General features: G+C 42.3%; 1 long non-coding RNA gene across 1 annotated transcript in view; it reads left to right on the top strand.

Moving 5' to 3' along the window:
• The first annotated feature begins 5,476 nt into the window (after window positions 1–5,476).
• Window positions 5,477–14,078, top strand: part of LOC148142131 (uncharacterized) — a 43,830-nt gene continuing 35,228 nt past the window's right edge. The window contains exons 1-3 of the long non-coding RNA XR_015752200.1: window positions 5,477–5,794; window positions 6,223–6,441; window positions 6,642–6,692. This is a non-coding gene — a long non-coding RNA (uncharacterized LOC148142131). The remainder of the gene's footprint in view (window positions 5,795–6,222; window positions 6,442–6,641; window positions 6,693–14,078) is intronic.

Below are 14,078 nucleotides of genomic sequence, written 5' to 3'. Positions count from 1 at the left end.
AAATACACACTTTGTAAATTAAGTTTCCTTAGGCGCTGAAGGATTTTACAAGTCAGATGCTCATAGGCACTGTACGATCTCTTATGGTTTGTGTGGTTATTATCTTAAGCTGAAATATGTTTTTAATAAAGAAATATAAACAGCTGGTCTGGGTGGAAGATTGCTAACAGTAATTGTACCAAGTTTTTAATTTTGACTCTGCATAAATAAGTCTGAGAGTCCAAAGATATTTCATCCTGAAAGTTTCAATTCCTAATTTAGCCATCATTTGAGCACTAAAACTTTCTGGTACAGATGTTTGAAAGCAGGTCGTAATGATAACCCCGACAGTTCATAACATGAAGCAAGCATTTCTGTTTTCCCCTTGGCTCCACCAGAGGAAGCCGACTTATGTGTGAGACTTGGAACTTTGCAATGTCTCACTCATTCAAGTGTAACAGTGACAGTGAGTCTTGGCAGGATATTCAACCACAGTAGCCATCACAGGAAAGTTTGAACCCACTGACATCCAGCAGCCACTTTGCTGTAGGTGGTTCAGGAGTCAGGAGCGTTCGGAACACCCGTAATTTCTCCTCTTCCTGACTTAAAAGGTGCGGAGGCCTGTTGTTGAGCTCCTGTTACCAAATCAAGTCAACAAAGTGAACACAGCACAAACAGCGACCTTGGTTCCACAAGGTTGAAGGATTGCACAAGACTACATGTCTTTCACTGGACCAACAACTAGTTGCACATCTTTGCCCTCAGCTCTAGCCAAATAAGCCAATGTGAGGCATGATGCGTATCTTCCTCATGGATTCTCTACCTGACGTCAGGCTTGATCCACAGTCTCCAACAATGGGTAAGGCAAAGATCCTGAGTTCAGCTCTGCTGGCATAGGGATCGAACCCTGGTCTGTGGTACCAGCCTGGTCCAGCTACCTGATTGCTGGTGCTGCTGGAGAATACTCCTGCCCTGAGATTTGCTTCCATCACTCGGCTAACCATGAATCTCTCCCACTCTTACTGCCTCCCAATGACAGACTTTGGAAAAGTTACTGAATCACAGAATTGTTACAGCACAAAAGAACACCATTCAGCCCTCATGCCTGAACTGGTTCTACACTGAGTGCCAAACCCCCTGCCTTTCCCCTGTTCCACTGCACATCATTTCTACCTGAATATCCACACAATGACCTCTTAACTGCCTCAATTGAACCCATCTCCATCACATTTCCAGTCAGTGTATTGCACACTTTAAGTGGAACACCACCACCTGCAAGTTCCCCTCCAAGCCAGTCACCATCCTGACTTTGAAATAAATTGCCATTCCTTTAGTGCCACTGGGTCAAAATCCCTGAATTCCCTCCCCAAGGTCATTATGGGTCAAACTACAGCATATAGACTGCAACAGTTTAAGAAGACAGCTCACCACAATCTTCTCAAGACGGAGCTTGTGGTGGCATGGTGCTCAGTAGTTAGCACTGCTGTCTCACAGCACCAGGGACCCAGGTTTGATTCCAGCCTTAGGTGACTGTCTGTGTTGAGTTTGCATGTTCTCTCCCTGTCTGTGTGGGTTTCCTCTGGGTGCTCTAGTTTTCCCCCACAGTCCAAAGATGTGCAGGTCAGGTGAATTGGCCATACTAAATTGTCCATAGTGTTAGCTGCATTAGTCAGGAGTAAGTATAGGGTAGGGAGGTAGGTTACTCTTCAGAGTGTCGGTGTGGACTTATTGGGCTGAAGGGTCTGTTTCCATATTGTAGGGAATCTAATCTAACTAGGGACAGACTCTAAATGTTGGCTCAGCCATGAGTGAATAGAAAAAAACTACCCACTGAGTGAAATATTTTTCTGACATCATCCTTACTTCTTCTGCACATTATTTTAAATATTTAGTCCTCTCCACAGTGATTGTAATGAGGTCAGCCAGGTGGACTCATAGAATATGAGTTCCCTGATTTGGGCTGTTAACCTGGTCTGATCAGGGAGTCCTGGCGGACAAATATAAACAGGAGGGTCAGGGATTCTGCTCACTCTAGGAGCCAGCTCTGTGCTAGCTGGGACGATGTCGTGTGTACTATCTATGTGTAAATAAAGGGTGACTTGGTGAGGGGAGACTGGCCTCTGTGGAGTTATTTCACTCTCATTCTTTCTTCTCTTTTATGAGTGGGAACATCTCTCTATCTCTCTCTCTCTACTTCATTCAGCCTGCTCATGATTTTGGAATGCTCTGTCAAATCAATTCTCAGCATTCTTGCCTCTAAGGAGAACAGTCCCCAACTCAGCAACAAACTGCTTGTCTGGGCTATGAACTTTGCAGTATGAAGCCGAATTTTCTTTTATTTATTCCTAGGACGTGGACATCATGTCAGCATTTATCAGCCATCCCTAATTACCCTTAAACTGAGTGGCTTGCAAAACCATCTCAGAGGGCAGTTAAGATTCAAAAGCATTACTGTGGGCCTGGACTCACATATACGCCAGACTAGACACGGATGGCAGAATTCTTTCCCTGAAAGGCATTGGAAGGTATTTATAACAATTGAAAGTGATTACTGTTAGAGTGGCTTTTTAATTCCAGATTTATATTGGATTTACATTTCACCACATGCAGAGGTAGGATTTCATCTCATATAGAGAAAGTGAGGACTGCAGGTGCTGGAGATCAGAGTTGAAGAGTGTGGTGCTGGAAAGGCACAGCAGGTCAGGCAGCATCCGAGGAACAGGAGTGTCGATGTTGCAAGCATAAGCCCTTCATTAGGATTGAGGGGTAGCCCAAGGGATTTTAGAGAAAAATGAGAGGGGGGTGGGGCTGAGGGCAAAGTAGCTGGGAGTGTGATAGGTAGGTGAAGGTGGGGGCTATGTCGGAGAGGAGGGTGGAGCAGATAGGTGGGAAAGAAGATGGACAGGTCAAGAGGGTGGTACCGAGTTGGAGGGTTGGATCTGGGATAAGGTGGGGGGGTAGGGGAAATAAAGAAACTGGTGAAATTGACATTGATCCCATGTGGTTGGAGAGTCCCAAGGCGGACGATGAGGTGTTCTTCCTCCAAACATCGGGTGGCTGGAGTACGCCCAGTATCCCCAGAGCATTAGACTGGGAATCTGAATTTCTACTTCAGTGACTCTCTCTCCATGTGACTTGAACCTGGAGCATCTGGCTCTGATGCAGGGACACTACCCATTGTGCCAGAAGATCAACACAAAGCGTAGAAGAAACAACATAAAGATTTATTAATCCAAGTTGACCACCAACCTCTAACTCTGTCTATTTTTGTTTTGAATATTTGTCTCCAACTGTCAACCTATCTGTCTTCTCTCATGCTATCATTTTACCTTTCCCTCTCTGATATATTTGTATCATTGACAATCAGAGCTGTAACCACTGACGCTCAGTAGCAGCAGTGTGTATTATCTACAAGATGCACTGCAGAAACTCACCAAAAGTCCTGAGACACCGCCCTCCAAACCCACAGCCATTTCCATCTTAAAGGACAAGGACAGCGGATACATGGGAACATCACCACCTGCAAGTTCCCTTCCAAGCTGTCCTTCACTGTCCAGGCTTGGAAACATATCGCCATTCCTTCACTGTCGCTGGGTCAAAATCCTGGATTTCCCTCCTGAAGGGCATTATGGGTCAACCCACAGCACTTGGACTGCAGCGGTTCAAGAAGGCAGCTCACCCCCACCTTCTCAAGGGGCAGTAGGGACTGGTAATAGTTGCCCAATGTACCAGGAATGAATTAAAAGAAAACTCACTTCTCTCCAGGGATTCCATGATGATCTCTGGTGAAGGCCTCACTGTACTAATGTCAACATTCACTGCTTTTGGTGGTTTCCTGGCAATGGAGAACTGTTGGCCACTGATTGTCTCTCACTGTTTGGCAGGTATGACTTTCACTGCTGGGACCCTTTATCCTAGTGATGGCCAGTCTCTGGCTAATTTGTTTGGGCCTCTCCCACCAAAGCACCACAGACCTCCCAGAGGCCATCCGCTCTGGGAACACATACTTCAGCTCAATGCAGAAACATTCATACACCCACCGAATATTTGAGTGAGGTCATTTAACCAATATTTGTCAGTGCTTGTGGAACTGTACCCCAGCTTATTAATTGCCTCCCAGTCAGGAAGGGGGAAATTTAAGAAAGAAGTCATAGGTTTGGTTCATTAGAATAAAATAATTCCTTCAGGATGCTGTAGCAACATTCATCAAACAAAGCGATCTTTCCCTCAAGGTCAGTCAGCACAGAGCAGGCACAGGATGTGATATTGTACTATGTAAAAACCTATTGAAGATTTAATCTAGAATCTGATCAAATACTGCACTCTCCCTGAAGCAACAGGAAACCCTCTATAAATTAACAGTTTGGAGCAAAATGCCAGATTATCTGGTTGATATTAAAATAGAGCTTACACTATTTATAAGTGAGTTTATCCCTGAATTGGGAATTTGCGATGCAAACTTTGCTCCTCATTTTGGTTGCTCCAACAGTGTTCTTGACCAGTGAACCATTTTTATTTTCTTGAAAGCCTTGTAAATCCTATTTTTTTGCTTCACACAATCTTTTCATCTCCTGTCCATAGATTTCAAACTAAAGATTTAATTAGAATAGTTTGAGAATCTGCTTGTCTGCCTGTTAACGCATTCTGATCTCTCTTAGCCATCTTTTCAGGTTCGGTGATATCAGTCACCCTTCATTGTTTGTTTGTGTTACTACCATGTGGTCACAAATTTGCACAGTCCTTCAAAGAAAGGAAGGAATTGTAAAACAAAACCTTACATTCTATTTCAAATCAACTGTATGCTTCACATCTAAGGCATGAAGGTAGCCTTTGTATTGGACAATCAACTGTTTCCCATCTATAAATGTTATTTCATTCATTTTGAGGCGATAACTTTGTTTAGTGCTTGCAATGATCATGGTCCCCAAACCATAATTACAATGTTGCTCACCTCCATACAACCCAACGGCTGTTAATTTGTTTTAATGAACTTCTCATGATTTCTATAATCCTGGTTCTTCCCACCTGCTGTCATAATTCCCAATGGGAGATCAAGAGAGCCAATACAGAATTTAATTGTGGTCAATGATTGTGTTAGTCAAGGCCATTGGCAAAACAAAAATGTTCTGTCTTTCTGCAATATTGCTCTCCCTCAGCCTGGGTAGGTTTATTCATTAACTGGATGTGATTAAATCTTAAGAGCTTCACATAAATAGACTTCATACTGTATTTCACGACAGCCAAGGCAGTGAGAAAACAGATATGGGGTTTGACTTGTGACGGTGACCATGAAAGACTGTTTAAAAATCTCTCCCTTTAAAATTTCACTGAAGTTAAACTCACAAGGTCAAGATTTATCCCAGAAACAAGTTTCAAGTGCAGAGTAAACGTGTTTGTATTTTGCTAACTGGTTAAACTTTATTGGAGTTGGCTATTGTTTCTAAGAAAACAACGACTTGCATTTTATTCCATACTAATGAATAGTTTGAGATTAAATTCAACTCGTTGTGGCGGGACTCGAACTCTTGTCTCTCTGGACCACTGGTTCAAGTGGCTGGACTACTTGTTCAGTCATTACCCTATGCAACTGCATCCCTAAAAAGCACTGAGTCCGCAAATAATCAGCTGATGTGTTTTTGTGGTATTGATTGGGGCCAGGACCAGGGAGAACCATCTGAGAACATGGACGTCTCATCTGGAAGATGGCAGTTCTGACAGTGCAGCACCCCTTCGGTACTGTGTTGAAATGTCGGTCTAGATGCTTGGTCTGAAGTATCTGGAGTGGGTCGTGAAACCAAAACCATCTGAGTCTGAGGTGAGAGTGCTACCCACTAAGCCACAACCATAGATCAAAATGGGGTAACTGTAGAAAAGGAAAGGAAATAATACCTTTTATAATTGGATTATATCTTATAAATATGTGTAAATTTACATTACAAAATGTAAAGAAAAACTAATATTGGAATGGTGAGTTGATTAAAATAGCCGTTAAGTCTTTACACGTTTCATGACTATGTTAGCATCATTGCAAAGGCATTATTCGAGTAATCTTCCTCTTCATCAACCACAAACAGCTAGAAACAATATGACACATTATGGCTCCTTTCCTCACATTCATACATTGCTTAAGGAGTTTATGGGCATGTTTCTATCTCTTCAGAGAACTTATAGATTTTATTATTTTATTTTAGAAACAACTGTTTTCACCTGCAACTTTACATGTGTATCTATTCTCACTTCCAGATACAGAGCTGTTTGTGATCTATCGCCCACACTGTGTATCGGCTCAATGCTATTTTCACTTGCAATAAATTGTGACTGGTGAGAAGTATGCAGTTGCTCTTAAAATAGATGCACCATTACGCTTCCTTTATAACTGTACTCATGCAAGAGATATGATTCAGAGACAATCAAGAGCTCAACTTTTCTCTGAACCTGATGAAAAACGAGAGTGCGACTCAGGCAAGTAAAGTGAAACTGAAATCAAAGGGCTATGGTCCACCCTGTAGAAAAATAGCTTATATTTACATCAGGTTTTCAGGACCACAGACACCTCAAAGAGTTTTACAATAGATGAAACACTTTTTGAATTAAAGTTGGTGATGTTGGAATATTCAATGTGCATCTTTCTGAAAGTAATAGTATTAATTATGTTTTTTCAGATTGCCGTCATTCCGCAAGTGGTGGAATTCTGAAGTCAAGAGGCTTCCCAGGTAGACGTTAGTATTTAGAATTGAGCATAACAGCTAATAGAGCTCCCTGATTTGACTCAATCTCATAAGGAAGCTGGCCTTCAACCACCAGTGTATTGTCAGAGTCATCTAGACTTGAAACATTGGCTTGCTTTCTCTCCATGGATGCTCCCAGACCCACTGTAATCTCCAGAGTATTTTTGTTTTCAGATATTTTCGTACTCTAGTTAGTCTGAAGACCATATCATTTCATTTTCTGTGGTTTTGATTGTGGATTGAAATGGAAAGGAGACTGTTTTAAAACCAAAGGACAGTGAAGGAATTGCTGCATTTCTAAAATCAGGTTACTGAGCCTTATAGTGTGGTATTTATGTTGCCACTTTGCTCAAACAAAGGGGGAAGCCATTCTGATGTGGCTCAGCTCCAGGGGATTTGATGCAGAATGAGATTCGGCTAGCAACAAGTAGATGATTGGTTTGTGCAAATGTGACTAGTCATGGATGCCAAAGCCTGAAGACAACTCTCTGATTGGTTCCTGGAAAGCTGAACAACTGGTGTGTATGAATGATGTGGTGAGAAAGCCTTATGATTGCTGACAGGGCAGTGTAGTGTGTGTGTCTTTCTCTCTCTCTCTTTCTCTCCATTTCCTGTGAAGAAGTGAAGGAACCTGGAGAGAAGAGATTAAAGACCAGAACGTCCTGACAAACCAAAAGGATTATTTCGGTGAGCCATGTGCACTGGTGTTATTGAATTATGGTTCTCATTTTTTTCCCTCCAACCAATTTGTTTTTGTTTGCCTGTATATGTACATAAGTGTGTGGGGGGGTTTTAAAAGGGCATTAGAATTTTAACAAGTACAGCTATACATTGACAGCTCATAACTGTTTACTTGTGATTATAATTTACTTATTTGTAGCTCTTATTAAGTACGAGAACCTGCTCAGTGTTTTCTGTTAAACTGATTCCAACAGATGGGCAAATGGGGGATTTTGTTTACTTTGATTAGATCATTAACTTTTGTTGCAACCTCAGGAGAATTGGAGCTTGACAGGCAGTAACACTTTCCCAAGTGGGTTGTAAGATTTGTTTAAAAGAAAGGCATTAGATTTATACGGAAATTCTTAGAAATGGATCAACTGATACGAATGAGGAATAAAGGGTGCTGATTTGATAGTCTAATGAGTACAATAAATAGTTGTGATTTGGAGATGTCGGTGTTGGACTGGGTGTACAAAGTTAAACATCACACAACACCAGGTTATAGTCCAACAGGTTTATTTGGAAGCACTAGCTTTCGGAGCTTTTCTCCGAACCTGATGAAGAATCAGCGCTCCGAAAGCTAGTGTTTCCAAATAAACCTGTTGGACTATAACCTGGTGTTGTGTGATTTATAACTAAATAAATAGTTGCTGTTGCAATAATTGGTTCTAACCTCACCGTAGCCAGGACTTTTTCCCAAACGTTAGTTGTCACAGACTTTCTCTCTATTTTGTTTAGCGTCTGAGCATGAATTGAAATAGTGTAACAAAGAAATAATTAATCATTTTGTACTATAAAACTTGTACACATGTACACACAGACATGTACACATACACGTAAACATCCACATGCACATTTTTATTAATTTTTTTGTCTTTTATAAATCTTTGCTTCCCACTCTCTTCAGAGAGCCATTTTCCCTCTAACCAGCACAGTGATTTTGACTGGAAGTGACAGTCTAAGTCATCACTTAACTTTTAAAAGGATTCCTGACCACAACAATGCAGCACAGTATGTATCTCCTCTGGGTAATGTTTAGCATTCCTTTCAATGTCAGCTGGGGAGAAGCTAATTTTTTCTGATCTAAGTATCAAGTTTTTTACAATGTTATTAATATTATTGGGAAAGCAGATACCCTCATTTTCCGAAATGTTAAGGAAAAAATTCTGCATGGGACAGAGCACTGGAGATTGATCCAAGCTTTTATAGAATCGCTTTGCCATTGACTTTACCAGGACCAACACAACATGTAGTCACTAGTCTGTGGGCTTTGTATAACGTTTCCCACCCCACAGATACCAAGCAGAACTCTGACCTTAGTTTATGTCTCAATTCACTGCCTTCAGTTTCTCCCCTCCTCTGATGAGTTATGAGTGATGCTTCACCCTGATTCCCAGAGAGCTGGTAACCTTTTCATATCTCATCTGTGCAAACATAGAACAATGCAGGCAGAAGGAGGCTATTTAGCATCTTGTACCTACATTGACTCTTTGAAAGAGTTATCCAACCCGTCCCTCTCCCTGATCTTGATAAGAATGTAATGTTCACCCGACAAGCATCTATTCAAATCCCTTTTTTAGGTCACGAATGAATGTTCTTCCATTGGCTTTTCATGCAGCGCATTCTAGAATTGAATTGAATTAAATTGAATTTATTGTCACGTGTACCGAGGCACAGTGAAAAGCTTTGTTTTGCAAGCAATGCAGGTAGATCACATGGTTAAGTAGCCTGGATGTGTAAATAATAGGTAAATAGCAGCAAAAACAAAAGCACAGGTACAGGTGAATGTTAAGAGCTTGTGAGTCCATTCAGTATTCTAACAACAATAGGGTAATAACCGTAATGAAACCAGCTGGTGCACGTGTTCAGGCTTCTGTACCTTCTCCCCAATAGTAGGGGTTGTAGAGAAACATTGCCAGGGTGGGATGGATCTTTGAGAATGCTGGCGGCCTTTCCTTGACAGCGGGTCTGGTAGATGGATTCTAAAGATGGGATGTTGGCCTTTGTGATTGTCCGGGCTGAGTTCACCACTCTCTGTAATGGTACAGTTGCCATACCAGGTAGTGATACATCCAGACAGAATGCTCTCGATGGCGCACCTATAAAAATGGGCAAGGGTATTCGCTGTCATACCAAATTTCTTCAGCTGCCTAAGGAAGAAGAGACATCGTTAGGCCTTTGTAACCAGACCATCCACATGAAGAGTCCAAGATGATCACTCCCAAGAGCTTGACACTCTCCACTTGTTCCACCTCTGTGCTGTTAATGTGTTGGGGGTGCATGAGTAACATCCTGCCGAAAGTCAATAACGAGTTCCTTGGTTTGGCCAGCATTGAGAGCTAGGTTGTTCTCAGTGCACCATTTTTCCAGGTCTTCCACCTCCTGTCTGTAGTCTGTTTCATCACCATCTGAGATTTGACCAAGTTCATCAGTGAACTTGTAAATGGTATTAGTCTGGTATTTGGTGACACAGTCATGGGTATGCAGTGAGTATAGTAGGGGGCTGAGTACGTACCCCTGGGGGGGGGCACCAGTGTTGAGTGTTAGTGATGATGAAATATTGTCCCCAATCTTCACCGATTGTGGCCTGTGGGTCAGGAAACTGAGGATCCAGTTGCAAAAGTAGGGCTTCGTCCAAGATCACTAAGTTTAGTAATCAGTCTCAAGGGGATAATAGTGTTGAAGGATGAACTGTTGTCAATGAGTAGGATTCTTACATAGCAGTTCTTGGTATCAAGATGTTCTAGGGAGGAGTGAAGGGTAAGTGATATGGCATCTGACGTGGATCTGTTGGTCCGATAGGCAAATTGGAGTGGGTCAAGAGTAGTGGGAGGCTGGAGTTGACTAATGCCATGAACAGCCTTTCAAAGTACTTCATGACCACTGAGGTTAAGGCCACTGGACGGTAGTCATTGAGACATGCTGCATGAGTCCTCTTAGTTACAGGGATGATGTTGGCCCTCTTAAAACAGGCAGGGACAATGGCCTGCTGCAGGGAGAGGTTGAAGATGTCCAAGAAGACATCTGCAGTTGATCTGCTCATGCTCTGAGTGCACGGCCTGGTACTCCGTCTGGTCCCATTGCTTTCCTTGGATTCACATGAAGAAAAACTGATCTGACCTCTGATGTAGTAACTGTTGGGATAGGTACGTCAGGGCTTGTCAGAATAGGTGTTACCTCTCTGCCAGAATTCTGCTCAAAGTGAGTGTTGAGATGATCTGGGAGGGATATGTCATCGTCTTCTATCGTGCACTACCTCTTTTTTGGAACCTGTGATATTATTCAGTCCTTGCCATAATTGCTGGAGGTCTGTCTGGGTCTCTAGTTTGGATTGGTATTGGTCCTTGGCTGTCTTAATGGCTCTGCAAAGGTCATACTTGGATTCCTTATATTTGAGTGGGTCTCCTGATCTGAAGGCCTCATGCCTGGTTTTTAGCAGGTTTTGTATTTCCTGATTCATCCAGGGTTTCCAGTTGGGGAACACCCGGATTGACTTCCTCCACACACTTGCTGATAAAGTCTGTGATAGTGGTGACATACTCATCCAAGGTACCTGCTGCATGTTTGAACACGGTCCAATCAGCTGATTCCAGACAGCACCAGAGTTACCCTCTGCCTCCTCCGACCAGCACTGGACCTGTATCCGTGAGGGCAGTCTCCTGCTTGAGCTTTTGCCTGTAAGCCGGGAGAAGAAACATGGCATTGTGGTCGGAGTTTCCAAAATGAGGGGGATGGAGTAGTGGGCATCTTTCACAGTGGTCTAAAATGTTCGGGCCCCTGGTGGGGCAGGTAATGTTCTGGTGGTACTCGGGCAATACCTTCCTTGGATTGGCTTGATTGAAGTTGCCTGTCACAATAAACCGATTACAACAACTTGCCCAGTAAAACTCATCTACTGATGTCCCCACCGCCACCCCCAACCTTCTTTTGCCAATTTCAGTTGTGAATAAAATGGCAAAGGAAGGCAAGGCAGAGATTCTGTGAGTAACCAAGTATGCACAAAGTAAACAAACATTAACAGAACATGACAGGAGCCCTGAGATGCACCCTGGTCCAAGAACTGGGCTCCCATCTCTGGCAGCAGCATTACAATGAATTGTGCTAGTCTGCTCCACAGTGCAGCATTGAGGTGGAGAACTGTATTGTCAGTGGCAAAAACAGAAATTACTGGGAAAGCTCAGCAGGTCTGGCAGCATCTGTGAAGAGAAATCAGAGTTAATGTTTCAAGTCCAGTGACCTTTCCTCCTTCCTCAAGAAAGGTCACCGGACCTGAAACATCAACTCTGATTTCTCTTCACGGATACTGCCAGACCTGCTGAGCTTTTCCAGCAACTTCAGTTTTTGCATTGTTCGTGGGTCAGAGATATACCATGATGATGCTATGAAGACACCTCCCACTTGAAGAACAGTCAGCTTGGCAAGGTGTTGATAGAGTCCTTGCACCAAAGCATCTGCAGTCAGGAGACCAGACTTGTCCACAGCTACAGTTACCACAGAAATGGGCAAGGAGAGGAGCCAGCATTCCCACTTCTTGTCATTATTTCAAAATCCTTGCAGGAATTTGGACTTCAGACATGGACAAGCGAAGCTCGGTCTCAGACATGGAACTCTCATAGTCGAACTGTCCAGTATCCAATTTGTTTTTACGGAGGCACAGCCTAGCTAGAATCTCTGAATGAGCTCTGAAGTGGTGATTAGCCCTGCTGCCTCCCAACGTCGGCATCCTGGGTTCAATTCCAGCCTTGGGTGGCTGTCTTTGTGGAGTTTTCATATTCTCACTGTTTAAGATGGGTGCTCAGGTTTCCTCGCCCAGTCTCAAAGATGTGCTGGATCGATGGATTGGGCACGGTAAATGCAGGGACAGAGTGGGATGCTATTCAGAGGGCAGGTGCAAACTCATTGTGCCAAATGGTTTCTATCTGCACTGTAGCGATTCTCTGATTTTAACTGCTCCCAGTCAGATAAGACCTGATTTTAACTCACTCAAAATCACAGTACAGAGTTATAATCAGGCCTGGTGTCTTCAAAGGAGAAAAGAAGAGAACTGGACAGTGAAATGATCCCATTTTATATCATTTTTTGACCAGAGAGGGATGAGTATTTGCCCTTTTTATCTTTGGTGCAGTGTTGTATTTTTAACTGCAGCCAGATCCTCTTTAGCTGAAGTGTTTTCTTTTAAATTGTAGCCACATCCTCTTTGAAACTGTCAGACTTTAGCTGAAGAAGTTAAAGGCTGTTTACATATTAATGAACCGAAACATGCAACCCATTCTAAAAGATGAAAGATTTAACAATCTAGGTTTGGTCAATATATCATTTCAGCTGCACAAAGCTGTAACCTTTTGCGATAAATTCTGTGTCTTATGATCCTACTCCACAACCACCTGATGAAGGAACAGCCCTCCCAAAGCTAGTGCTTCCAATTAAACCTGTTGGACTATAACCTGATGTTGTGTGATTTTTAACTTTGTCCACCCAGTCCAACACTGGCTCCTCCACATTGGAGTTTCCTTTTGTCACTCTTAAGGACCTGAGTCCTGACTGGGCTCCCCACTGGGTCTTGGCCTGGAGAAGGGTAAGTGTTTGCTTTTAAACATCTTGTTGCACACACTTTAGACAATTCTGATCCTTCAGTGTAACCTAATCAGAAATGGCAACACTCAAAACTGTGAAGACAGCAAGCTATGCATTTATTTCAATTTGTTGTGACCTCCGCTGTTGTTGCCCATTTGTGGTTCTATAATTATGGCAGGCATTTCAGAGTCATTGTGCCATATAGTCAGATGGCTTTCTGTTTCCTGTGACAGTAATTCTTTTTCAGTTTCCTTCAACATCGCTTCCCTGATTATTTCATCAGCTCTCCCCATTTAAAGGATCAGTATCTTTAAGTAAAACTCTTCTGCAATTCTTTACAGCAGGGAAAGGAACAGTGTGCTACTCAGTTCTGTGGAGTCAAATGAGTACATGATTTATTCTAACATCATTGTCATCGAATTGTCAAATCCTATATTGCAGGAGGAAGCTTTTCAGCTTGTTGTGTCTCATGGAAAGAGCTATCCAATTAGTTCCATTCGCCTGCTCTTTGCCATAAGCCTGCAAATTATTTTTGTTTTGAAGCATTTATCCAAATTCCTTTGGAAAGTTCAATTTGGATTTGCTTCCATCATCCTTTTAGGAAATAGTTTCTTGATCATAGCACCTAAGTGAATAAAAGTTTGAAGTAAAATTGTGTTCTAGATTTTTGAGTAAATCATGCCAACACCTTTATTACTGGGTTAGGAGGAGTGAATCTGCTCTTTTCCTTGTCTCTCTCTCTCTCCTCTGTTAGTCAGAACAATGTTTGAATTCGAAAAGGAAAGTGATATTGCCAATTTTATACACACATATAATGATTGTTAACAAGAGGTTTAAAGTGTGTAAATAAGTAGAATTAGTTTTCTTGAAAAGCAACACAAACACACAACTTCTGAATCCAGGAAAATAATATAAAAATTCTGCAGACTTTTAGCTTACAAATAATCTGGCCAAGTAACAGTTAACTGTTAAGTTGACAAAAACAAAACCATTCACAGATTGTCCAAAATATGATCCAAAGCCAAAGCCACAAGCTGTCAGCATTTGGATGTCATCCTGAATCAGTTGTAGCTG

The sequence above is a fragment of the Chiloscyllium plagiosum genome, unplaced genomic scaffold (genome assembly GCF_037043375.1).
Source record: "Chiloscyllium plagiosum isolate Xiang-an unplaced genomic scaffold, Cpla_swu_hap1 HiC_scaffold_30, whole genome shotgun sequence".
Classification (NCBI taxonomy): Eukaryota; Metazoa; Chordata; class Chondrichthyes; order Orectolobiformes; family Hemiscylliidae; genus Chiloscyllium; species Chiloscyllium plagiosum.
This window is presented reverse-complemented; position numbering and strand designations above follow the sequence as displayed.